This window comes from Heterocephalus glaber, unplaced genomic scaffold (assembly GCF_053883595.1).
Source record: "Heterocephalus glaber isolate CG9 unplaced genomic scaffold, H.glaber_assembly_v1.0 deba00001428, whole genome shotgun sequence".
Classification (NCBI taxonomy): Eukaryota; Metazoa; Chordata; class Mammalia; order Rodentia; family Bathyergidae; genus Heterocephalus; species Heterocephalus glaber.
The window spans coordinates 33,039,262-33,064,740 of record NW_028258293.1 but is presented as its reverse complement, the minus strand read 5'-3'; the positions used below and the strand labels follow the sequence as shown (position 1 = coordinate 33,064,740).

The window sequence follows — 25,479 nt, the reverse complement described above, 5'->3', positions numbered from 1 at the left end:
TAAGTTGTGCTTCTCATTTTGGAGACATATTGCTGTTTGATATTTTTCTCCTAAGGGTTTGCTTTAAATTTAATAAGAGTGTTTGGACAAAAAACCTAGCTAATTAGAGAAATGCAAATTAAAGCAACACTGAGAGTCCATCTTACCCCAGAAAGAATGGCCATCATCAAGAAATCAAATTACAAATGCTGGAGAGGCTTCATGGGAAAAAGGAACACTTCTACATTGCTAGTGGGAATGTAAAGTAGTAAAGCCACTATAGAAATCAGTATGGAGATTCTTCAAAAAAACTAAAACTAGAAATTCCATTTGAAAAGACCTCATAGATGAAGGGGAAGTTGGAGATTTCCATCATGGCAGCTTCCATTTTGGGCTTCACCTTCAGTGCTGTGTGTTTCCACAGCACCAACAGCAACACGGACCATGAAGGATTTTTGCTGGGAGAGGTAAGACAGGAGGAAACCTTTAGCATCAGTAACTCACAAATTAGCAACACAGAATTTCTGCAAGTAATTGAAATCCATAACCATCAGCCTTGTTCAAAACTTTAGTTTTTAGGACTACGCAAATAAAGATAATGAAGAGAGTCTGGACGGAATTCTTAAAGATAGGAGAAAGAAAGTTATTGGAAGGTACAGATTCCGGTGAAATATACAACAGATGTCATACGGAGAGCAGGTTATCCATAAGCAGCTCACTTACATCCTTGGTGTGCCAGACCTCATCTTCCTTCTCTTCAGCTTCATCTCCATCGCCAACAATTCCACTCATGCTGTAGTATACGTTCTCTTTAGACCAAATCGCAGATATAATCAAAGGATATCACCTTCTATTCCCAATCTAGGCAATACTAACCAGCAAGAGTACAAAGTGTCTTCAGTGCCAGATACTTCTCAGTGTTATGCCAGTTATGAAAAAACATGGTACTGGGCCAGGGATTTAGCTCAGTGGTTTCACTGCCTGCTGTGCAAGCGCAAGGACCTGAGTTCAATCTCCAGTACCAAAAAAAAAAAAAAAGAACATGGTACTGACTTCTTTGACAAGGATGGAGTAATGAAAGACATCAGGGCAATTTATAATGCACTTCAGGAGAAGGTACACGCAGTTTGTGCAGATGGAGAAAAGAGTGAGTGAGTTGTTAAATCTTGTCAGGCAGAAGTGAATAAGAAGACAACTCAGGAAAAATGAAAAAGAACAAGAAAGAAGATTGCAGCAGGCTATGTTAAGCAAACAGATACCATCTGAAAGTCTGGAACTGTTATTCAGTCCTTGGGTGCCCTATTCTGGGTTTACAGCTGAAGGTAGAAGTATATTTGGAGATGCATCACCCTCTGATCCTCCTCCCCCTTACTCTGATTTTTCACCCAAACAATCAAGAAAGTACTCTGAGCCATTCTTACATGGAAAGGAGTGTCTTTATGCCTCGACCTCAAGCCATGGACTCATCCAGTTATGCTTCCACCAGTACCGGACTCAAGTATCCCGGAAATGGAGCAGACCTTCCTTCCCAAGGAGCAGCTGGAGACCGTGGTGAGGAATCAGATGACAGTGATTATGAAAATTTGATTGACCCTACAGAGCCCTCTAATAGTGAATTCTGACATTCAAAGGATTCATGACTCACAACACAACCTGATGAGGACCCCAGAAACACTCAGACCTCCCAGATTTAGCTGAACAAAAGAAACTCTCTACCTAGGACTGTTCTTCAGAATTGCTTATTGAGAGTTCGTTGAGGACTCAATCTGGGGGAAGAACTGCTTTCTCCGATACTTTGGCTCCCAAGAGGAAAGTCCTTGTGCACAGAACTTGTAAGAGCGTCTGTCCGCTGGTCTTACCTTCGGATACAGTGTGCAGGTTTCACAACAAAATCACTAAGATAATCAAATTGTCCTAATTCTGGTGCGATTCATGGATGTACTGGTAAATTTAGGAAAACTGAAACTTTATCAGTGTAGTTTCTGTTCTTTAAAATAAATTGGAAATTAGAGACCAAAAAAACCCCTCATACTAACAGTGAAACATCTATACCCATGTTTATACCAGCATAATTTATAATAGCTAAATCTTTGAAGCAGCCTATGTGTCCTTCAACAGATGAATGGATAAAGAAAAAGTGTTATTTACATACAGGTGTACTACTCTGCCATAAAGATAAGCTTGAGTCAATTGTAGGAAAATAGATGCACTTTGAGACCCAATGTTAAATGAAATAAATCAGAAACATAAGTGCAAGTAAATCACATAGTTTCTCTTATATGAGAAACCCAAAAATACAGATAGAAAGAGCAAAATAAAAGATAGATGATAGGAAGTAGGGAGATAGATCTTTCTCACATGGGAAAGGAATCAAGAGTAAAGGAAAGAGAATGAAAGGAGACGAGAAAAGGAATTAAGATGTCTTATGGACATGTACCAACTCTATACAAGAATGTAAACATATATTACAAACTTGTACTAATAAAAAATTCTGTAACAGAACAATTTAAGATCATTTATAATAGGCATATACTGACTTAGAATTTGAAAAAAATTATGTTTAACTTTTAAAATACAGACTTTTGACTTAGTTTTGTTTTTTTTTAAAAAAGACCATGGCTAGCACCTGAAATTATCAGTAATCCTTAAAAAACATTCCACATGCTCTCATTTCCTACCCTGCTAACCATATTACTTGCACCGTGACTAAAAGGAGCAAATTTGTAAGTTCTATTTTTTTTTTTGCAAATTCAACTCACGTATCATGTTTTGAAAGATAAAAATAGAAAAGTATACATGTAAATATTTTATTTTGCAAATACATTTTCTTTTTCTTTTTTCCCATTAAGTTTATTGGTACATTTTAGGTATAAAATACAGTTACATTCATCATTGGGATCTTGTACCATTACATGAGTATCTTGGTTCTTATTTTTTTTTCCCCTTCCCTTTCCCTCCTTTCACCCCTCCACCCTCCCTGTTTGCAAAGACTTTGTTTCCATTTTTTTCCTTTTCTCATATTTTTTCTTTTCCATTTTTTCCTTTCCCCTACCCCTCCCACTTCCCCTGTTCCTTTAGACCTTTCTTCCTGTTACACAATATCAATTATACATTTTTTAAATTACAATATCATGATCTAGGAGACATTACCACAGATTTTACAGAATTTAAAAGGATATAGAAAGCATATTACAAAAATCTTTTTTGGAATAAATTTGACAACTTCTAAGAAGTACCTTGGAAGACAAATTAATGAAACTAACTCTGGAGGAAATATAAAATTTGAATAGCACCTATTAAAGAAAGTATATTCCTAGCTTGAAAACCTACCTGCATGACAACAGCAGGCTCATACCTTTTAACTGATAAATTATATCAAACAATTAAAGCAGAAAAAAGAAGAAACACTTACCCCCCTCATTTTAGGAACTCAACGTTGTGCTAATCCTAAAACTGGGTAAAGATAATAGGAGAAAAAAGTATGAACATAGATAGAAATTTGTTTAATGAAACAAACTGTTAGAAGTCAGATCTGGCAGTATGTAGAAAGTGGTTTTGTTATAGGAATGGCAGTGTTGGTTCAGCATTGGAAGATCCACCCCCAAAAGTCATCATTTTAACAGAGGAAAGGAAAAAGCCATATGATCCTGTCACTAGTTGGAGAAAAAGCATTGGACTAAATTCTACAGCTGTTCATGGTAAAAGCTATCAGGAGACTAGAAGTAGAACAGAACCTTCTCAACAGATCAAAGACATGTACTCCATACTTCCAGCGAGAATGCCTTGTATGAATGGAGAAGATACAATGCTTTCTCCTTAAGGTGGGGAACAAGGGCAGATATGCTTACACTTCATCTGTCCATTAAACTTTGAAACCTAGGCCCCACCAAAATACTCTGGCAATAAAGTGACACAATTAGGATAGGATTGGCAAGGTAGAAGCAAAACCTTTATATGCAGATGAAATGATCATCTACAGAGAAAATACTAAGAAATCTCTAGCAGCCCCTAGAACTTGTGTTTGAATTTAGCAAGATTAGAAAACACAAGGTATATATAAAAATTCAGGTCTGTGTATACTTGCTATAAATGAAGAATTGGATATTGAAATTTAAAAGTTATGTAGGAGTGCAAAGGACCTAGAAAAGTTAAAGAAACAAAACAAAACAAAAGAAATGTTGGAAGACATTTAGTACCTAATTTTAAGACTTCTAAAGCTACAGTAATCAAGGCAGTGTTAGTGTAAGGGAAGACATATAGATCATTGGAATAAAACAGAGAATCTAGAAATAGAACCACACATATATGGTCCACTGAGTTTTGAAAGATTATTTAACATTAGCTTTTTATAGAATATAAACTCAATTCAAGAGCCGAGAAAGAGATAGTGTTTTCAGCAAACGGCACTAGAATGCCTGGTATCCATATATAAAAACTTAACCTCAACCCTTTTTTCCCATACATGAAAATAACTTGAAGGGATCTATGAACCTACATAAGAAAGCCTGAAAGTATAAAACTTTAAGAAGAAATTATAAGGGAAAATATTTATGAATTCAGGGTAGGCAAGAACTACCTAGGATACAAAAAAACATGATGTATAAAAGAAAAAAAGTGATAAATGAGATTCCATCAAAATTTAGAACTTTAAATGACATCATTAAAATGAAAAGTAGTCCTTAAACAGACCATATTTACGATGCGTATAACCTATGACCAGAATATATAAAGAATTCGTAGAGCTCATTAATAGACAACCCAATGAAGAAGTAGACATAAAAAGACGATAAATAGCCAGTATAGCACAAGGAAATGTGTGTGACTCTAGAATCAGAAAAATACTGATCAGTACAATAACAAGATTGAATTATGCACTCATTAGGGAGATGAAGTTAAAAGTTTTCAAAGCCTTATCATGACTTTTTCTTTTTGTTGGATTCTCCCCCTTTGCATTTAATTTGTCACGCCCAATGGATTCATTCTGCTAGGTTTCCTGGGGTTGTGATCCTCATTGTCTTTTCCTAGGGTATTGTTTAAAATTTTTTGGAGTGCTGGTTTGATATTCATGAAGTTCCTGAGGTGCTCTTTATCATGAAAGCATCTTATTTCTCCATCAATTTTGAAAGATAGTTTTGCAGGGTACATCAATCTGGGTTGGAGGCTGTTTTCCTTTAGGGCTTGAAATACATCACTCCAAGCTCTTCTTGCCTTGAGGGTTTGCATTGAGAAGTCTGCTGTGATTCTGATGGGCTTTCCTTTGTATGTGATTTGTTTCTTTTCTCTCACTGCTTGTAGAATTTTGTTCTTCTGTTGGATTTCTGGAATCCTAACTATTATATGCCTATGTGTAGTTTTTTTTTGATTAAGGCTAGCTGGAGTCCTATATGCCTCACTTATCTGTATGTCAAGTTCTTTTCCCCTCCTTGGGAACTTTTCTGCCATCACTTCTGTGAACAGTTTTTTTATGTCATCTGCACTCTCTCCTCTTTCTTCATTGACTCCAGTCAGTCTTATGTTATTCTTTGCATCGTCTAGCAGCTGCTGGATTGATTTCTTGTGTTCGCTTACAATTTTAAAGCAATTTTTCTTTTCCTGGTCACTAATTGCAATCTTTTCTTCTATATCTGAAATTCTATCCTCACATTGGTTCATTCTGCTGTGCATACTTTTGATAGAGTTTTTTAATCTCCTGGACATCTGTTTGTATCTGTTTTATGAATTCCATTTGTTTCCTATGTTGGGATTCCATCATGTTCCTCAGATCCTCTATTTTTTTATCTGTGTCCTCTCTAGATTTATTAATCATGTCTTGCACCATGAGCAAAATCTTTGCTGTTATGTGAGTAATTATTTCTGATTTCATTTTTCCCAGATCCTCTTTTGTTGCCAGTCCAGAGAATCTAGGTAGTTGAGTATCAGATTGTTCCACCTCGTTTCCCTTTGGGGTTGCTGTGATCTGGAAGTCTGTTTTTGAGGCTTGTTTACATGTCTTCTCATTTCCATGGTGGGGGGGTGCTTCTGGTGCCCATGCAGTCACCTTCTCTGCCCTAGGAGTTTGGGATGGCAGCGGAGGAGCTTCCTTCCAGGTTCAGGGACTGGCTCTGCTTCTCTGCCTACACGGGAAATCTTTCTGGCCCCAGGACTCAGGTAGTCGCTGAGGTGACCGCTGCATGCTGCTCCATCTGCACCCTCGCTGTGTCTCTCTGCCCCGCGTGTAAGCCTCACACCCTGCACCAGCGCACCTGCCCCACAGCTTCTGCTCTGTGTGCTCCTCTGGGCCCCAGGCCTTCTTCCTGCAAATACATTTTCATAAGAAATTACTTATGTTCTGAACACTCCGTGAAGGCACTTAGTTTAATTATTTTTTTTAGCAGTCATTTTTTTTTTTGAGCTCCTAGTATGTGCTGGGCACTGTCAGCCCATCCCTCTTGCACATCAAAAAATGAATACATAAAACTGAAGAAACAAAAATCCCACCAATTTTTCTTACTTGAGGGTAGTTGAAAGCCTTTTATTTACCAGTTTTAGAACTGGTTCAAGTCACTGACCAGTAGTATACTAATGGACAGACAAAACTATATAGATGAGTCATGCTTTTTGTATTTCTTTTATTTATTTACCAATTTTTTTATCACTAAAAGTAAGGATTCTTTATAGACTTGGTTGAGTCTGTCAACTGGCAAGATTTGTATGTAACTGTTTTCTTTTAGTGCTTTCTGACTCTGGATAATGATACTTCATCTTTATATTATTGAACAAAGTATTCACTGTGGAAAGTTGTCCAGACGTATTAAAGTCATTATTACAAATAATAAATGCTATCTTTTTTCATACATGACTTGAAGAACTCTTAATGTTAATTAGCCTTCTGGAATAAAGCAGAATAAAAGTGCATGTTGAACATTTTAAAGTAGAAGTGTTAGCATCTGTATATGTTTTCATAGAAATAACATGATAAAATACCAATATATTCTAAAAAACATTCTCTTGTAGGTGTTTTCCCTTTGCATCCTAGTATTCTTCTGAAGTATTGAAAGTGAGGAAAAATTATCTTAAATACAGTTCATGATCCCTTAATCTAAACCACTGAATATTAGAAAACAAAGACAGAGGCGCTGCCTTCCTTGCAAGTGCAGAGTCCTGAGTTTGATCCCCGGTACCAAAAAAAAAAAAAAAAAAGAAGGCCATTAAGAGAAGCAAAATTTTAAAAAAACACAAAGGCAGAGAAGCAAAAGTGCAATTTAAAGGTGTTTTTACATTAAAAAGGTAATTTTAAAGAGAGCTAAATTAAACAAGTTAAAAATTCTTCAGCAAACTTTAATAATGATAAATGTAGAGTAACTGGTTTGCTATCAGGGAAATCTGAGTAATTATAATATGCGTATTTTGACCTCTGAACAACCCAAAGCCTTTTACCAGGTAAGTATGAAGAGGGTGTCTCTGAGCTACATCTCCGGTCCATCCAAGATTCATTGTTAATTTCCTTTTAGCTGCTAGTAGAGGCAAAAGGATGTGAATCTAAGTGGTCACTTTTAGGAAGAGGTGGACTTTTATATTTAAATTTTTGCTCTTTTAATGGCCTTTTTTTTCTATGACAGCACTGAAGTGTTGGTACTCATTTAAAGATAAGGATGCCTAGTATGCACTTAGGTTTGAGGCCAGTAAGACTATAAAGAAGCACAGCAGTAATACGCACTTCTAATACTCTTAGTGAGAAGTGAATACATGTCCTATCATTTTAGTTTTCTTTCCTTCATTCTATTTCCTTCTTTCAGACTCTGGCTGTTTGTTAAGGATTGGAGTCTGCTGAATACATGTATAAAAAGTTGTATTCATAGCATTCGTTTGTTATTCAGTAGACATTTGGTACCATCTGTGTTCAGGATGCTCTGCTAAGCATTATGGGAGTATAAAAATGCAGTTGAGGTTCTGGCCTGTAAAGTTGGTGAGTTGACAAGAGTTGTTAAAGGAAGGAGTGTGCTTTTATGCACCCTTGATATTACTTATCCTACAGTATTGTTTTTTCTTTGTCTTAAGGCCCTGAGTTCCCAAAATTATGTGGCACCTGTGGATGGTCCCCAACTTAGGATGGTTCAACTTACAATTTTTTGCTTTAATGATGGTACAAAAGTGATAAGCAGTCAGCAGATACCATATTTTGATTTTGTGGTGCTGGAGATTAAACCCAGGGCCTTATGCATACTAAGCAAGCATTTCCCACAGAGCTGTACCTCAGCCCAGAAATCATACTTTAACATTTTGAATTTTGGGGCCGGGGATTTAGCTCAGTGGTTTCGCTGCCTGCTGCGCAAGCGCAAGGACCCAAGTTTGATCCCCATACCAAAAAAAAAAAATTTGAATTTTGATCTTTTTTTCTGGACTGTCTACGTGCGATATGTATATCCTCTCATGATACTGGGCGGCAGCAGCTCCCAATCAGCCACACAGTCTTGAAAGTAAACAGCCATGCCTACTACACTGTACTGTGTTGCTAAACTGCGGCGTTCAGTGGGTTACACGTATTAAATGCCTTTTTGACTTATGATAACTTCAATTTATTCTTTTTTTTTTTTTTGGTACCAGGGATCGAACTCAGGACCTTGTGCTTGCGAGGTAGGCACCAGAACCACTGAGCTAAATCCCTGGCCTGATACCTTCAATTTATAGTTTATCATAAGTCCATCATAAGTCCCATCATAAGTCCAGACATATCTGTAGTTTATCTCTGAGAAGATGAAAGAGATTAAGGCAAGAATTAGAGGCTGTGGCAGACTAGAAATTTCTGGGAGATAAGGTGAAACTAAGTATATATTTCAGGTTACACTATTACCAGTTATAAGCATTATGGAATATAGAAAAAAATATTGTCAATGAGGGTTGAGTTAGTTGGTCAGAAAAGACTTCAAAATGAATATTTAACTTGACTGTACCTTAGGAAGAGTATTCCAAGTAATGGGAACAATGTGAGAAAAATTGAAGAATTGAATTAAGCAAGAGGTTTTTATTAGACAGAGTGTACAGATTGGAAGGCTTGTATTGATGAATTATAAGAAATAAAGCTGGCTAGCTTTAGAATGAGGAGTTGGAGCAGAGTTTCTAGAAAGCAATTTTATTAAGACGTACTTTATATACCATAAAATTCACCTGCTTAAAAGTGTACAGTTTCGGGCCAGAGATTTACCTCAGTGGTCCTGCCTCCTGCCTTGAAAGCGCAAGGTCCTAAGTTTGATCCCCAGTACCAAAAAAAAAAAGTGTACAGTTTCATGGTTTTTAGTACATTCAGAGAGTTGTGCAGCCAGTCACCACGTCTAATTTGAGGGCATTTTCATCGCCCCCAAAATAAACCTGTACTTATTAGCACCCATTTCCCATCCCCACTCTGAGCTCTGACTACTAATCTATTTTCTATAGATTTGCTTTTCAGGAATATTTCATATAAGGGGATCGTACAACATACAGTCTTTTATTTCTGACATCTGTCACTTAGTTTTTGAAGTTCATTGATGTTGTAACATATATCTGTATTTCATGCCATTTTATATGCCACTAGGAGATCGTTGTGTGGATGTGCCACACAGTGTTTATCCATTTATCACTTGATTGGCATTTGAGCTGTTTTTATATTTTACCTGTTATGAATGATGTTCAGAGAACACTTAAGAAAAGGTTGTTAATGTATGATTTCATTTCTTTTGGGTGGAACTTCTGAATCATGGTTACTCTGTGTTCAATATTATGAAAAACTGCCAAACTATTTTTCAAGGGGCTGCACCATGCCACACTCCCACCAGCAGTGCATGAGGGACCCAGTTTCATTGCATCCTCTCCTGTACTTGTTATTTTTTATTTCTTTGGTTCTAGTCATTCTAACAGATGTGAAATGGTATCTCATTGTGGTTTTGGTTTGCATTTCCCTAATGACTAAGGATGTTGGCCTTTTTTTGTGCACTTATTGACCATTTGTATATTTCCTTCGGAGAAATATCTCTTTAAGTCCTTTACCTATTCTTTTTAATTGGTAGTTTGTCTTTTTTTGTTGTTGACTGGGTTATAAGAGTTCTTTTATATATCCTAAATACAAATCTATACCTGCCCCCTCCTCCCCTCAAATGGGGAGGGTCTGATGTTGCCCTCGGGAGGCAGTCTTGAGTATGTCCACAATCACCCAGAGATGGCACTGGTTTGGACAAGGCTTTCTCTTCTCAAGACCATCGGCAGACTGATTGCTCTATTATTTCCAACAAAATGCTAGGGTATAAATTGCATCACAATCTGATCCAGTCAAATTCAGATTTCTTTATGGGGATAGTTCTCAAGGTCAGTGTGTGACATATTCTGCCCTCCAAAGGGCTCTTCCCAGCTAACTCCCAGTTTCATTTCAGCAGGCAAACAGATCTACAGTTTAGCCTTTATCGCCAATGACTCTTCCAACCTCTAATTGCCTTTCCCCACAACCACCACTCTTTTGGAGAGCACCATTCAGTTTGAACTTTTCCACCCTATATTGCAAATGAAATCAGTGCCTTTCAGGAGAGATGTGGGCCTCTGTTTTATGGCCTGCTTTTCTGCACAGGCAAAATCTTATATCTAGAGGCAGAGACAATGGATGCTTCTCTTTGACATCCTGATTTAGCTGAGTGCCCAGAGGGAGTAACAGCAGTCACAGGGCTTGGCAGCTTGCCTCTGATGGCCTGGAACCCATACTCCATGAGCTGGGACAAGAACTTTCCACCTGGGAGCTTGGGGTAAACTGAGTCCTATGTTCTTGGTCATATCAGTCTCAAGTGGTGTTTCCTTCAGGCTGAGCTGTGAGGGGAATGAGAGGGAGTGGGCTGTAGTTCAAACACTGTAGATTCCTTTGTCCTTATCACATTTTATAGATTTTGTTGAGTAGATGTTTCTTCACTTGCTATATACTCTTAGGGCCATTTCCAAACACTTTTAAGTGGTTGTTTTATTTTCAGTAACTTTGATCAGTCACTGAGGAATGGCTCTGAGGAGCTTCCAATGTTGTCATACCAGAAGTGAAGCAGACAATAAGGCCAGTCACTTTTGACTGTGTTTTACAACCATAATCTTCATTTACCTCACTTGTAAAATGTGAATAGCACTACACTTATAAGTTGTAAGAATTAAGTGAATGACATACATGAAAACTTCTAAGTGCTAATCCAGAATAAGAAAAACAGTATTCAGGACTAGGCTTACATAAGCACTGACATTTCTCCTTTCGAAACTGTTGTATATTCTAGAAATGGTAATGAGAAGTTGCTGGGTATCAAGAATTTTGGTGGTAGTAAATTTTTATGGCTAAGTTTTTATGGCACAAATCATTAAGTTCTACTTGATGTTTTCAGTTTTTATTTACTCTTACATTCTTACATATTTTCTTTTAAACTTTTTAGGTGGTATGTGAGCTAACATGTCAGACCTCTTCTGAAAAGAAACATCAGTTTTGTTTCCCCATCTGTATTGTATAATCTTCTTTTAGGGAAGAGTTCTATCCCACACAAACCTGGAACATTTAAATACTTGTTGATTAATATTTTCTCAGGGAAATTTTAGCTTTGCAGACTTTTCAGCCTTAAGATTAGCTATTTTCATTGTTGTTGAGATTTCTATTTCTATTCAGGAGGTCCAGTTTCTACATAAGAAAATGCCTGAAGGGGCTGGGGATTTAGCTCAGTGGTTTCGCCGCCTGCTGCTCAAGCGCAAGGACGCGAGTTTGATCCCTGGTTAAAAAAAAAAAAAAACAAACCAAAATGCCTGACCGTAGAATTAATACCTAAGAAGATAGAATCTCAGTTTAAGTTTTCCTCTGGGCATGGGGTCTACCCTTCTATATTTGAATGTTTGATCCTATGCATATATTACTTCAAAAAGAAAAAAGAAACTAGGCATTGTGGCACATGCCTTTAATCCCAGCACTCTGGGAGGCTGAGGCAGGAGGATTGCAAATTCAACCCCAGCCTCAGTAATTTCATGACTTTAGGCCCTGCCTCAGTATAAAAAGATAAAATAGGGCTGGGGATGTAGCTGAGTGCAGAGGCCCTGAGTTTAATCCCTAGAGTTGAAAAAATAGTGTGAAGTACACAATTCAAGTTTTTAAAACAAAGTCGAAAGTCCCTTTGTTCTATCCTTGACTCCTAGCTACCCACTTCTTCCTGTAAACAGTCATTTTTTATCTGTTTCTTATGTAGTAAGCCAGAAGTATTCTATACTTATAGAAAGATATATATATCTTTTTATATATTTACTATACTGATAGTAGCTTGTTATTTACAATGCTGTATACCTGCCATAGATAGATAGATAGATAGATAGATAGATAGATAGATAGATAGATAGATAGATACATAGGTAGGTAGATAGATAGATAGATAGATAGATAGATAGATAGGTAGATAGATAGATGCAGATATAATCAGTACGTCTTTTTGCTCCTTCCAAGAAACTGCTTCATTCTTTCAAGGGTGCATCTTGTTCCATTCTATCAGTACATGCATTTTAATGCATTGAACCTGTTCTTTTACTGATGGAATTTTGATTATTTCCACTGTGTTATTATCACCAGGAGTGCTGCTTTGAATATTATACGCTATCACTACCCACATCTGACTATATCTGAAGGATTCTAAAAGTAATTGCTCATACAGAAGAGACATATACTGTGTATTATATTTTGATTGACAAATTGCTCTTATAGGTTGTACCAACTTTTTCAATAATATGTAAAAGTATTATTTTTTATGAATCAGCTGTCAGTATGTTACTAAATTTAAATTTTTCTCCAATTTCAATTTTATATACAGCTTTTTAAATTAAAATTTTAAAGAGAAAGAAAGAAGATACTCCACAAAATTAAGAGAAGTCTTGTTTTCAAGGACACTGAGAAGAGAACTGACTCGAGAAGCTGTTGTGCTTTTTGATGATTTCACTGTGAAGTGAAGATCTTGTGATTTAGCACTGTGGTTAAAAAGAAAACAAAAAGCATCAATCAAACTGAGTTTATACAGCCTGGGGTACTTCTTTCTAGGAGACTTAATTTGCTTCATCCATCCTGTAGTACCCAACAAGTGGAGTGAATTTTAAAATGATTGAATCCTGTCAGCCGCACAGCTTGGCTAAAATTGCACCATTTGATTCATTCTGTAAATATTTATTAAGCCTCCTTTTTTATACAAAGTACTATGCTATTGCTCTTTGACTTACAAAGTTATTTCTGTTTTGCCTTTCAGCAACATAAATTTACAAAATATTTTTCAATGAGAAAAACAAATTCCTACTATAGTAAATGCCAACAAAACAATGTGAACGTGAAAGCTAGCCATATTAAAAGCAAATTATAGGGCCAAGGATTTAGCTCAGTGGTTCTGCCGCCTGCCTCACAAGCGTAAGGACCCGAGTTCGATCTCTGGTACCAAAAAAAAAAGCAAATTATGGACATTACAAGGATACTTTTTTTTTCTTAAATTCTTTTATTGTACATTTTAGGTATACAGTACATTTACATTTATCATTGGGTACTTGTACCTGTACATGATGTATCTTGGCTCTTATTTTTTCCCCATTCCCCTGTCCTCCACTCCCTCCACCCTTCCCTATTTACAAAGACTTTGTTTCCATTTTTTCCTTTTCTCATACTTTTTCCTTTCCCTTCTTTCCTTTCCACTTCCCCTACCCCTTTGGACTTTTTCTTCCTATTTCAAATTAGCAATTATTCGTTTTAATCATTTCAGTCCTTATTTACACTTTCAGTTTCTCACACCAGAGAAACTATTTGGTATTTATACGTGTGTGTCCTGTTTCACTTAAGAGTATGACCTCAATATCCATTTAGCTATAAATGTCTCTAGTTTCTCGTTCTTTATGGCTCAGTAGTACTCCATTTTAGAAAAAAAACGCATCTTTATCCAGTCTCCGGTTGATGGGCACTTGGGCTGTTTCCAATTTTAGCTATTACAAACTGTGCCACTATAAACATGGGTGCACATATATCGCAGTGGTATGATTCTTTTAATTCTTTTGGGAAAATACCCAGCAGGGGAATAGCTGGGTCAAATGGGACCTCTAGTCCTAGCTCTTTGAGGTATCTCCATAAGGATTTCCACTGTGGTTGCACCAGTCTGCACTCCCACCAACAATGGAGAAGGGTTCCTTTCTCCCTACAACCTTGCCAACATTTGTTTATTGGTTGATTTCTTGATAGCAGCCATTCTTTCTGCAGTGAGGTGGAATCTCAGTGTTGTTTTCTTCTGCACCTCTTGAATGAGCAGTGATGTTGAACATTTTTTCATATGTTTATTTGCTGCTTTTACTTCTTTGTCTGAGAAATGTCTGTTCATTTCAGATGCCCATTTTTGAATTGGGTCTTTAAATTTGAGAGGTCTGATTTTTTCAAGTTCTTTATAGATTCTAGCTAGTAGTCCTTTGTCTGAGGTACTGCTGCTAAAAATTTTTTCCCACATTGTAGGTTGTCTCTTAGCTCTGTTGGTGGTTTCTCTTGCAGTGCAGAACCTTTTTAATAAGATGAGATCCCAGTTGTTGATTCTTTGTGCTAGTTCCCGTGGTACTGAGGTTTTGTTCATAAAGTCTTTTCCTATGCCAACATCTTCAAGAGTTTTACCCAACTTACCTTCCAGCAAATTTAGTATTTCTGTCTTAATATTTAGATCTTTAATCCATTTCAATCTTAGTTTAGTGCATGGTGATAGATATGGGTCTAGTTTTAATCTTTGGCAGGTTGAGATCCAGTTTTTCCAGCACCATTTATTAAATAGGCTATCATTCCTCCAGTGAGGATGGTTGGCTCCTTTGTCAAAAATGAGGAGACTGAGTATGTCTGAAGTTGTTTCTGCATCTTCTAATCTATTCCACTGATCCTTGGGTCTGTTTCTGTGCCAGTACCATGCTGTTTCTATCACAGTAGCTTTGTAGTATAGTTTCAAGTTGGGGATTGTGATACCCCCTGCCATGTCTCTGTTGCCTAGAATTGCTTTTGCTATTCTAGGTCTCTTCTGATTCCAAATGAATTTTTGGATTGTTTTCTCTAGTTCTGTGAAATATATTATTGGAATTTCAATCAGCATTGCTTTAAATCTATATAGCAGTTTTGTAAGTATGGCCATTTTCACTATATTACTTCTTCCTACCCAGGAACAAGGGATGTGTTTCCATTTTCTTATATCCTCTTTGATCTGTTTTTTCAGAGTGCTGTAGTTTTCAGTGTAGAGGTCTTTTGCTTCCTTTGTTAGATTGATTCCTAGATATTTCATTTTTTTGGATGCTATTGTGAAAGGAATTGTTTCCCTGATTTCTATCTCAGTGAGTCTGTTATTTGTGTACAAGAAGGCTATTGTTTTTTGAGTGTTGACCTTGTATCCAGCTACTCTACTAATCTGTCAGTTAAGTCTAGAAATCTTTTGGCGGAGTTTTTTGGGTCTTCTATGTGAAGTAGCATATTGTCAGCAAATAATGACAATTTAACTTCTTCCTTTCACATCTTTATTTTATTTCTTTCTCTTTTCTAATTGCTGTGGCTAATGTTTCCAGAACTATATTGAACAGGAGTGGTGATAGTTTGCATCCTTGTCTTTTTCCTGATTTTAGCATGAAAGTTTTCAGTTTTTGACCGTTTAGTATGATGTTGGCTGTTGGTTTTTCATAGATACCCTTAATGAGGTTGAGATAAAGATCTTCTTTTCCAATTTTCTGTAGGGTTTTTATCATGAACGGATGTTGGATTTTGTTAGATGCTTTTTCTGATGTCCTTGGCTCTGTTAATATAGTGTATTACATTTATTGATTTACATATATTGAACCATCCTTGCATCCCTGGGATAGATCCGACTTGGTCAGGGTGTATGATCTTCTTGATGACCCTCTGTATTCTGTTTGCCAGTATCTTGTTGAGGATTTTTGCATCTATGATCATTAGGGAGATTGCCCTGTAGTTCTCTTTTTGGGTTGGGTCTTTCCCTGGTTTTGGAATCAAAGTAACACTTGCTTCCAGGAATGAATTTGGAAGTATTGCTTCCCTTTCAATTTCCTTGATGAGTTTAAAGAGTAATGTCAATAGTTCTTCTCTAAATGTCTTGTAGAATTCAGCAGTGAAGCCATCAGGACCTGGGCTTTTCTTTGTTGGTAAATTTTTAAATATATTTTCAACTTCACTCATTGTAATTGGGGTGTTTAGAATTTTTATATGTTCTTCATTTAACTTTGGCACTTCATATGTATCTAGGAATCTCTCCATTTCTTCTGTGTTTTCCATTTTATTAGAGTATGGGTTCTCGAGGTAGGTATTGATGATCCTTTGGATTTCTGCTGGATCTGTTGTGACTTCAACTTTTCCTTCTTAATTGCATGGATTTGAGCCTTTTCTTTCCTTTCTTTGATAAGGTTGGCTAAAGGTTTATCGATTTTATTTATTCTTTCAAAAAACCAACTCTTTGATTGATTGATTTTTTTTGTATCATTCTCTTAGTCTCCATTGCATTGATTTCTGCTCTGATCTTCATAATTTCCTCTCTTGTATGAGTTTTGGATTTGTCCTGCTCTTCTTTCTCTAGGAGCTTGAGGTTCAGCATTCAGTTGTTTATTTGAGCTCTCTCTGTTTTCCTAATATGGGCATTCACTGCTATGAATTTCCCTCATAGAACTGCTTTCATTGTATCCCATAGGTTCCTGTATGTTGTACTGGCATTATCATTTACTTGTAGAAACTGTGTAATTTCTTCTTTAGTTTCCTCTGTGATACATTGATTATTCAGGAGAGTGTTATTCAATTTCCCATGTGTTTGTGGGGGTTTTGCAGTTTCTTATGCTATTGATCTCCAATTTTATTGCACTGTGGTCTGATAATATACAGGGGGTAACTTAGATTCTTTTACATTTACTTAAACGTGTCCTATGAGCTAGCATGTGGTCTGTTTTGGAGAATGACCCATGTGCAGCTGAAAAGAATGTGTATTCTGATTTTGTGGAGTGGAACACTCTGTAAACGTGTATTAAGTCCATTTGTTCAATAGCTTGGTTCAGTTCTAGAATTTTGTTGTTAATTTTTTGTCTAGACGATCTGTCTGTTTGTGATAGTGGAGTATTGAGGTCCTCCAGTACAATTGTATTAGTGCTTATTTGGTTTTTCAGGTCCAGTAATATTTGTTTTGTATAATTGGAGGCATTCGTATTTGGTGCATATATATTTATGATTGTCATCTCTTCCTCTTGGATTGTTCCCTTCACAAGGATGTAGTGACCATCTTTGTCTCTCTTAATTAGTTTTGGTTTGAAATCTACTTTGTCTGCAAATAAGATTGCTACCCCTGCTTTTTTCTGGGTTCCTGTCGCATGGAGAATTGTTTTCCATCCTTTTACTTTCAGACTGTGAATTTCTTTTTGAGTTTCATGTGTTTCTTGTATATAGCGTATTGTTGGATTTTGCTTCTTAATCCATTCTGCCCATCTATTTCTTTTGATTGGTGAATTGAGGCCATTAACATTGATGGCTATAATTGATAGATATTTACTCATCCTTGTCATGATGTTTTACTGTTGTTTGCTCTTTTATTTTTTGTTTTTCCCCCTTTCCCTATAGTTTCTTGCCTTGCCTCGTAGCTTTACTCTGTTGGGCCTCATGGAGTTGTGACCTTCACTGTCTTTTTCTAGGATATTGTTTAGAATTGTTTGAAGTGCTGGTTTGGTGTTCATGAAATTTCTCAAGTGTTCTTTGTCGTGGAAGTATCTAATTCCCCCATCGATTCTGAAAGATAATTTTGCAGGGTACAACAGTGTAGGTTGGAAGTTATTTTCTTTTAGGGCTTGAAATACTTCACTCTAGGCTCTCCTTGACTTGAGGGTTTGTGTTAAGAAGTCTGCTGTGATTCTGTTGGGCTTTCCTTTGTTTCCTTTTCCTGTGTTTCCTTTTCCCGTGTTTCCTTTGTTGGGCTTTTCTTTTCTCTAACTGCTTGTAGGATTTTGTTCTCCTATTGGGTTTCTGGGATCTTGACTATTATATGTCTAGGTGTAAATTTTTTTTTTGTCATGGCTAGTTGGAGTTCTATATGCCTCACTTATCTGTATGTCCAATTCTCTACCCTGTCTGGGAACTTTTCTACTGTTCCTTCTGTGAACAGTTTTATGTCATTTGTACTTTCTCCTGATTTTTCTTGGACTTCTGTCAGTCTTATGTTATTCTTCTTTGCACCATCTAGCAGCTGCTGGATTGATTTCTTGTGGTCCCTTACTATTTTTAAGAAATCTCGGGCCGGGGATTTAGCTTAGTGGTTCCGCCACCTGCCTCGCAAGCGCAAGGTCCCGAGTTTGATCCCCGGCACCAAAACAAAACAAAAAAGAAACAAAAAAAACAACAACAACAAAAAAGAAATCTCTGTTTTCATGGTCACTAACCCCAATCCTGTCTTCTATATCTGATATTCTATCTTCACATTCGCTTAATCTGCTGTAAATACTTTCAGTGGAGTTTTTAATCTCCTGGATATCTGTTTGAATCTTTTTCATGGATTCCATTTCTTTCCTATGTTGGGCGATCATAGTTTCCATTTCTTTCTTAATGCTGGGCATTCATGGCTTCCAGCATGGTTCTGAGCTCATCTATTTTTTTTATCTGTTTCTCTTCTAGATCCTCTAATTATGTCTTTTACTCTGCTCACCATCTCTGTAGTTATCTGGGAAATTATTTCTGTTTTGAAGTTTTCTAGAGCCTCATTCATCTGTTTTGTTACTTCTTGTGCTATCAATTCAGGGTGTCCAGGTGGTTGATTATCAGACTTTTCCACCTTGTTTCCCCCAGAATTTGCATTTGGTGGGCTGTCAAGGTTTGTTCCTGGCTTAAATGTCTTCTCATTTTTGTTTTTGGTACTGTCCTTGGTTTAATTCCTGGGTTGATACTTCAGAATTGCTTATTGTAAGTATCTTTGTTGCTTGTATTTAGAACCTTATGGAATGATTGCTTCTTAGAGATGTCTTCCACATATATCTGGTCTTTAGGTTTTGAGTCTCTAGTGACTCTGAGGCTGTCTCATTTTCATTATACCAGGACGAACAACTGATTAGATCAATCACAACACCTTAGCCCAAATGATACAAGCAGCAACACCATAGCATCAAGCATAGCTTAGAAAATGACAATATGTGGTAGTTATTAATCTGTCAACTTTAACTGTGTGAATTAAATCAAAATCGAGGACCAGCCCAACGTATGTTTATAATGAATAAACTCTTCAATATAGCAACTTTACCCTTCAGGATGGGGAGTTAGAAGGAGTTGGGGAGGGAGGGATAGATAGGTAGAAGGATAGGGAAAGGTTAGCAGTGAGGCCAGGGGACACAGGAAGATCACGCAAACTCTAAGAAACTGTTGAGGACAAGAGGAAAAGAGAGAATGAAAGGACAAAGACAAGAACAGAACAACCTAACAGCAATAGGGAGGCTAGAAACTATTTACTTTCCTTTAAAACTAATGACAATCGAGAGAAGGAAAAAGAGAAGAAAAGAAAAATGAAGAAGAAATCCGAATTAGGGATAGAACAGGAACAGAAAGGGAGATGAGGAACAATGTGGGAGAGCGAGAGAACAAATTTGAAAAGAGTAGAAAAAAATAAAACTTAAAAATAAGGGCAAAAAATAATACTTTTGAAAATAAATAAAAATGAAGGGCCTCCTTCAAGGTATGTCTCTGCTGTCACAATAGACAATGTGGGCAGCAGTGTGCAGATGTAAGTCAATGAGTCTCAGCAAGCCAGTTGCAGACCCATGAGATTCAGGCAGATTTCTGGCTGCAAGTCCCAAGTTGAGCTCCCTGTCCTGCAGGGTTGAACTCTGCAAGATTCTACTGCAGGTTCCAGCTGCCCTTCCCCTGAAGATAGTCCAGGTTCCGATGGGAGGTGATGATCCCTCCAACTTACCAAGTACAGTGGTCTCGTGTGCCTTAATTGCAGAGATTCTCTTCACTTTTCCAGTGGGCTTCAGTTTTCATCAAGAGCCTGAGTGAGGCCCTCTTTCTGTTGTTCACTTCTGCTCTATCTTCTGGAGCTCAGGTCAATGGCCTTTATGACCCCCTGTGCCTCTGTAGTGTGGAACCAGTTACTGGCACAGCCAGGAGGCCAGAGGCGGAGGTGGAGTGGGGGGATTGTGTGCTGCAGGCACCCCTGCAGCTTGGCAGGTTGCTGTGGGGCAGTGCGCGGGTGGAGGGAGGGTGGCCTGCTCCACACAGCCAAGGTCCACACAGTCTGCTAGCTGGTCTAAGGATACATTTTAAATGGAATCCTAATCTTCTTTTGTGATGAGGGTTTTCAGATTTTTTTTTTTTTTTGGCTCAGTATTCTATTCCTGTTAAATCAGAATCCCTAGAAATGGGACTTAAGTGGCATTCAGTAGTTTTTAAGGCTTTCTGGGTGATATCAGTATACCTTCCAAGGTATACATGGAGTAGAGGAAGTATATGATCATAGCTTCAACTTTTCTATAGATAAATCCAGATTTTTACAGCAAAGGAAGAATGAATTTAAACACCCACCAGCAGGATATGTTGTTCTGCATCCTTGCCAGTATCCACTATTTTCAGTGTTTTAAGATTTTACCAATCTCTTGGTTGTAAAATAAGATCTTAGTGTGGTTTTAATCTGTTTTTCTGTAACAACTATGAGTTTGAAAACCTTTTGGTAGGAATATTGGCCACTCTTTTCCTTTTCTATATTTTCTATTGGGTTGTTGTTTTGCATTGACTTTTAAAAAAAAATTCTGGATAGTATTATGGAAGATGTCTTCTCCTAGTCTGTCTTGCCTCTTTCTCTATGCTATCATTTGATAGAAAGAGTTCTCAATTTTAATGTAGTCAGATTTCGGTCTTGTCCTTTATGGTTTGTACTTTTGCATAGTCAGAAATACTGTCTAAATTACTTCCTGAAAGTTTTGTAGTTGTGCATGTGGGTCTGCCTGGAATTAACTTTGGGTTGTGATAAGTCTGATTTTTTTCCAAAATAGAGAAGTAATTATTTTAGTACCATTTATTGAATTTGCCCACTTCGTTATTGTGATTGAAATTGCCAGCTGTGTCATAAATCAAATTTTCATATACGTGTATGTCTGTTTCTATATGGGCTATTCCATTCCATTGCTTTATCAAATATCTCTGTACCAGTACCTCACTGTCTAATTGCCATTGTTCTTTATAAGTTTTTTTTAATAAGTTTGATATGTAGTAGGACAGAGCTTCCCTCCTTATTTTAGGAATTTCTTGGCTTTGATCCTTTTTTTTTGGTAGCAGGGATCGAACTCAGGACCTTAAGCTTGCGACACAGACGCCGAAACCACTGAGCTAAATCCCCGGCCTATTGGCTTTGATCTTTTTCCTTCCAAATAGACTTACAAAGCATTTTCTGAAGCTCTCCCAGTCCCTTCCCCGTCTTTTTGACCTTTAATTGGAATAATATTGATACTGTAGATCAATTTGGAAAATGGATACTTTTACGGTATTCAGTCTTCCTCTCCCTCGCCATGGCATATTACTCAATAGATGTAGGTGTTCTTTAATAAATTTTCAATAGAGTTTAGTGATTTTCTTTATAAAGATCATAAATATCTTTATTACATTTATTCCAAGGTGCTTAATATTATTATGTGGTATTATAAATGTTCTGTGTACCCTTGAAAAGAGTGTACTTTTTCATTTGCTGGGTGCACCATTTATTGTACATCTACAGAATAAGGTTTTAATTGCATGATCAAATCTATAGGATGCTTAATGATACTTAGTTTTCTTTATATGTCAGTTACAATCCTTTTGTATATTTTTCAGGTTTTTTTCTGATAGGTTTTGTTCTATGTACTTTTTATTTTTTCACATTTAATGAAATTAATTAATTTATTTTGCTTATTTGAGACAAGGTCTCACCATCTAGTTCAGGCTAGCCTTGAGCTCACTGTGTAGCCCAGTCTGGCCTCATACTCAAGGGATCCTCCTGCTTCAGCCTCTCGAGTGGTGGCATTACAGATGTGTACCACCATACCCAGCTTGTTCTATGTATTTTTGATGCTGTGGTATTAGATAAATACTTGTTTAGAATTTCTTCTTAATAAATTAACCTTTAATTATTATATAGTATAATGCCCTTCTTTCTACCACTACTTTTTCTCTTGTGCTTTATATATTTTGTCCAGTATTCATTTAACCATACCTATTTGGTTTATTTTGTTTGTTTTTAATGTGTTGAAAATCAGACCTAGGGCCTTATACATGCTAAGCAAGAACTCTATCATTGAGCTATACTTCTAACCATCCCAACGTGTGCTTGCTTTTTTCTTTGTCAGTATTTATTTAGCATATTCTTTTACTATCAGCCATATTTTTACTGTAAATCTTTCTTTGTCTTATGTTGTAGTGTAGTCTTTTTTAATTTTTTTTTCGTAAGTTCTTTTATTGGTACATTTTAAGTACACAATTCATTTACATTTATCATTGGGTGCTTGTACCTGTACATGATGTGTCTTGGTTCTTATTTTTTCCCCATTACCTGTGTGCCCCTCACCCCCTCCACCCTTCCCTATTTACATAGATTTCATTTCCATTTTTTTTCTTTTCTCATAATTTTTCCTTTCCCTTCTTTCCTTTCCCCCACCCCTCCCTTCACCCCTATGCCTTTGGACCTTTTTTCCTATTTCAAATTATCAGTTACTCATTTTAATCATTTTAACCCTTATTTACACTATCAGTGTCTCACACTAGAGAAACTATTTGGTATTTACACATATGTGTCCCTATTTATTTCACTTAAGAGTATGGCCTCGAGGGCCGGGGATTTAGCTCAGTGGTTCCACTGCTGCCTTGCAAGCAGAAGGACCCGAGTTCGATCTCTGGTTCCAAAAAAAAAACACACCAAAAAGAAAGAGTATGGCCTCAATATGCATTTATTTAGCTATAAATAACTCTAGTTTTTCATTCTTTATGGCTGAGTAGTACTCCATTTTATTGAAAAACCACATCTTTATCCAGTTTCCAGTTGATGGGCACTTGGGCTGCTTCCAAGCTTTAGCTATTACAAACTGTGCCACTATAAACATGGGTGCACATGTATCGCAGTGGTATGATTCTTTTGGGAAGATACCCAGCAGGGGAATAGCTGGGTCAAATGGGACCTCTAGTCCTAGCTCTTTGAGTTATCTCCATACTGATTTCCACAGTGGTTGCACCAGCCTGCACTCCCACCAACAATGGAGAAGGGTTCCTTTCTCCCCACACCCCCGCTAGCATTTGTTATTGGTTGATTTCTTGATAGCAGCCTTTCTTTCTGGGGTGAGGTGGAATCTTAGTGTTGTTTTCATCTGCATCTCTCAAATGACCAGTCATGTTGAACATTTTTTCATGTATTTATTTGCTGCTTTTACTTCTTTGTCTGAGAAATGTCTGTTCATTTCAAATTCCCATTTTTGAATTGGGTCTTTGAATTTGGGGGGTCTGATTTTTTTTTTTTAGTTCTTTATAGATTCTAGCTAGTAGTCCTTTGTCTGAGGTACTGCTGCTAAAAATTTTTTCCCACATTGTAGGTTGTCTCTTAGCTCTGTTGGTGGTTTCTCTTGCAGTGCAGAACCTTTTTAATAAGATGAGATCCCAGTTGTTGATTCTTTGTGCTAGTTCCCGTGGTACTGAGGTTTTGTTCATAAAGTCTTTTCCTATGCCATTGTCTTCAAAAGTTCAACCTAACTTGTCTTCCAGCAAGTTTATTGTTTCTGTTTTAATATTTAGATCTTTATTCCACTTCGATCTTAGTTTAGTGCATGGTGAGAGGTATGGGTCTAGTTTTAATCTTTGGCAAGTTGAAATCTAGTTTTTCCAACAACATTTATTAAATAGGCTAACTTTCCTCCAATGATGGTGGTTGGCTCCTTTGTCAAAGATGAGGTGGCTGAGTGTGTCTAAAGTTGTTTCTGCATCTTCTAATCTATTCCACTGATCCTCAGGTCTGTTCTTTTGTAGTGACATCTTGATAGCATATAACTAAGATATTTTCAAAATTCCAGTCTGTCTTTAGATTTTTATTGTCTAATTTAGTCTATAATTTATTGTAATTGCTTACACATTTAGGGTTTTTTTTTAACCATTTATTTTGTGGGTTTTTTCCTTTTAAAACAGATTCCTCCCTTTTTAAAAAATAAATTTAAATTATTTTATAATTTTTTTCTTCACTGTTTAAAAAACTGCTTTAGAAATTCTGCTTCTGGAATTGCCCAGCTTCGGCCCAGGTATCTTTCAGAAAGTTAAATTGGTACCTGAGAAGCAAACAGATATAGTGAATTACTATTACATATTACTTATCTAATGCAATAATTAGTCCTTTTTCTTTTTCTAATTAATATTAATTGAATATATAACAGATATTGAAATTATATAGTAGTGAATAAAATACACACGTTATTTTCTTTGTGGAATCCTTTTAGGAGACAATAAAAAAATAGAGAATACAGTAGATAACTCTCCTCACTCTCTCCAAAGATAGCTCCCTGGCACACTGTGCTTCCCAGTATTTGTATCCCTCTCTTGTCCCCACCTGCACTTAGTTTGGTGGTTCTGTGTAACTAATAGAACATAGTAGAAAAGAAGTTTCAAAAAAAGGAATTAAGGACCAGGGATTTAGCTCGGTGGTTCCGCTACCTGCCTCACAAGCACAAGATCCCGAGTTCAATCCTCGGTAGCAAAAAAAGAAATTAAGATGTGTTATGCACATGTACCATCTTCCCACGAGGAGTATAAACACACATGTACTAATAAACTAAAAAAAATTTTTTAAAGTTTCCTTGGCTGAGTCATAACCCTCAGTCAGAGCTGCTGCCTTTGTTCTTTCAGAGCATAAGCTCCAGGAGGGAAGTCTGGCTACTGTAAGACCACCATACTTTGAGCTAACTTTCAAACTACTCATATGGGAAAGCTGTGTGTCAGACAGATGTGTGGCTAGTTGCCAGCTTTTTGTGCGAAGTCTGAGGCACTAGATTTATGGTTAGAGAAGTCATTTTGAATATTTAGCTCAGTGTTAGCCAGCTCCCCCAGCTATTTGACTAACCACAAGGTACCCCACACAAGAACAACCCCACTGAACCCACTGAATTGTGAAAGATAGCAATAATTATTGTTTTATGCTACTGTTAAGGTGAGTTATTACTCAAGAGATAATCAACAGATGGTGATTAATACTGTTCAGAAAAGTAAATTGAGAAAAGAAATTAAGGAAGAGACGATTCTAGTTTAAAATGGGTACTCAGTGATACCCTTAGTGAGATGTTCTTACAAAAACACTGTGAGGAAAGTAAGTAATGTTGGTATCTGAGGAAGATTGTCCCATTCAGAAGGAACAACAAGTACAAAGCTCTGCGGTTAGAGCTGTTTTAGGAAACAACATGAAGGCCAGTATGGATAGAGTATAGTGAAGGAGGGAATTGAGGTCACACAAGTATTGTCTTGTGCCACATAATGATGCTTAAGTTAACAGC

At 36.9% G+C, this 25,479-nt stretch overlaps 1 protein-coding gene and 1 pseudogene across 10 annotated transcripts in view; both read left to right on the top strand.

Annotated features, from left to right (window-relative positions):
* Nars2 (asparaginyl-tRNA synthetase 2, mitochondrial) overlaps window positions 1–25,479 on the top strand; it is a 145,972-nt gene that overhangs the window by 16,447 nt on the left and 104,046 nt on the right. The gene's annotated exons all lie outside the window — the stretch shown is intronic.
* LOC147828071 (BRISC complex subunit Abraxas 2 pseudogene) lies at window positions 12–24,128 on the top strand (annotated as a pseudogene). Its single transcript, XR_015451499.1, has one exon. The product of XR_015451499.1 is annotated as a BRISC complex subunit Abraxas 2 pseudogene (transcript).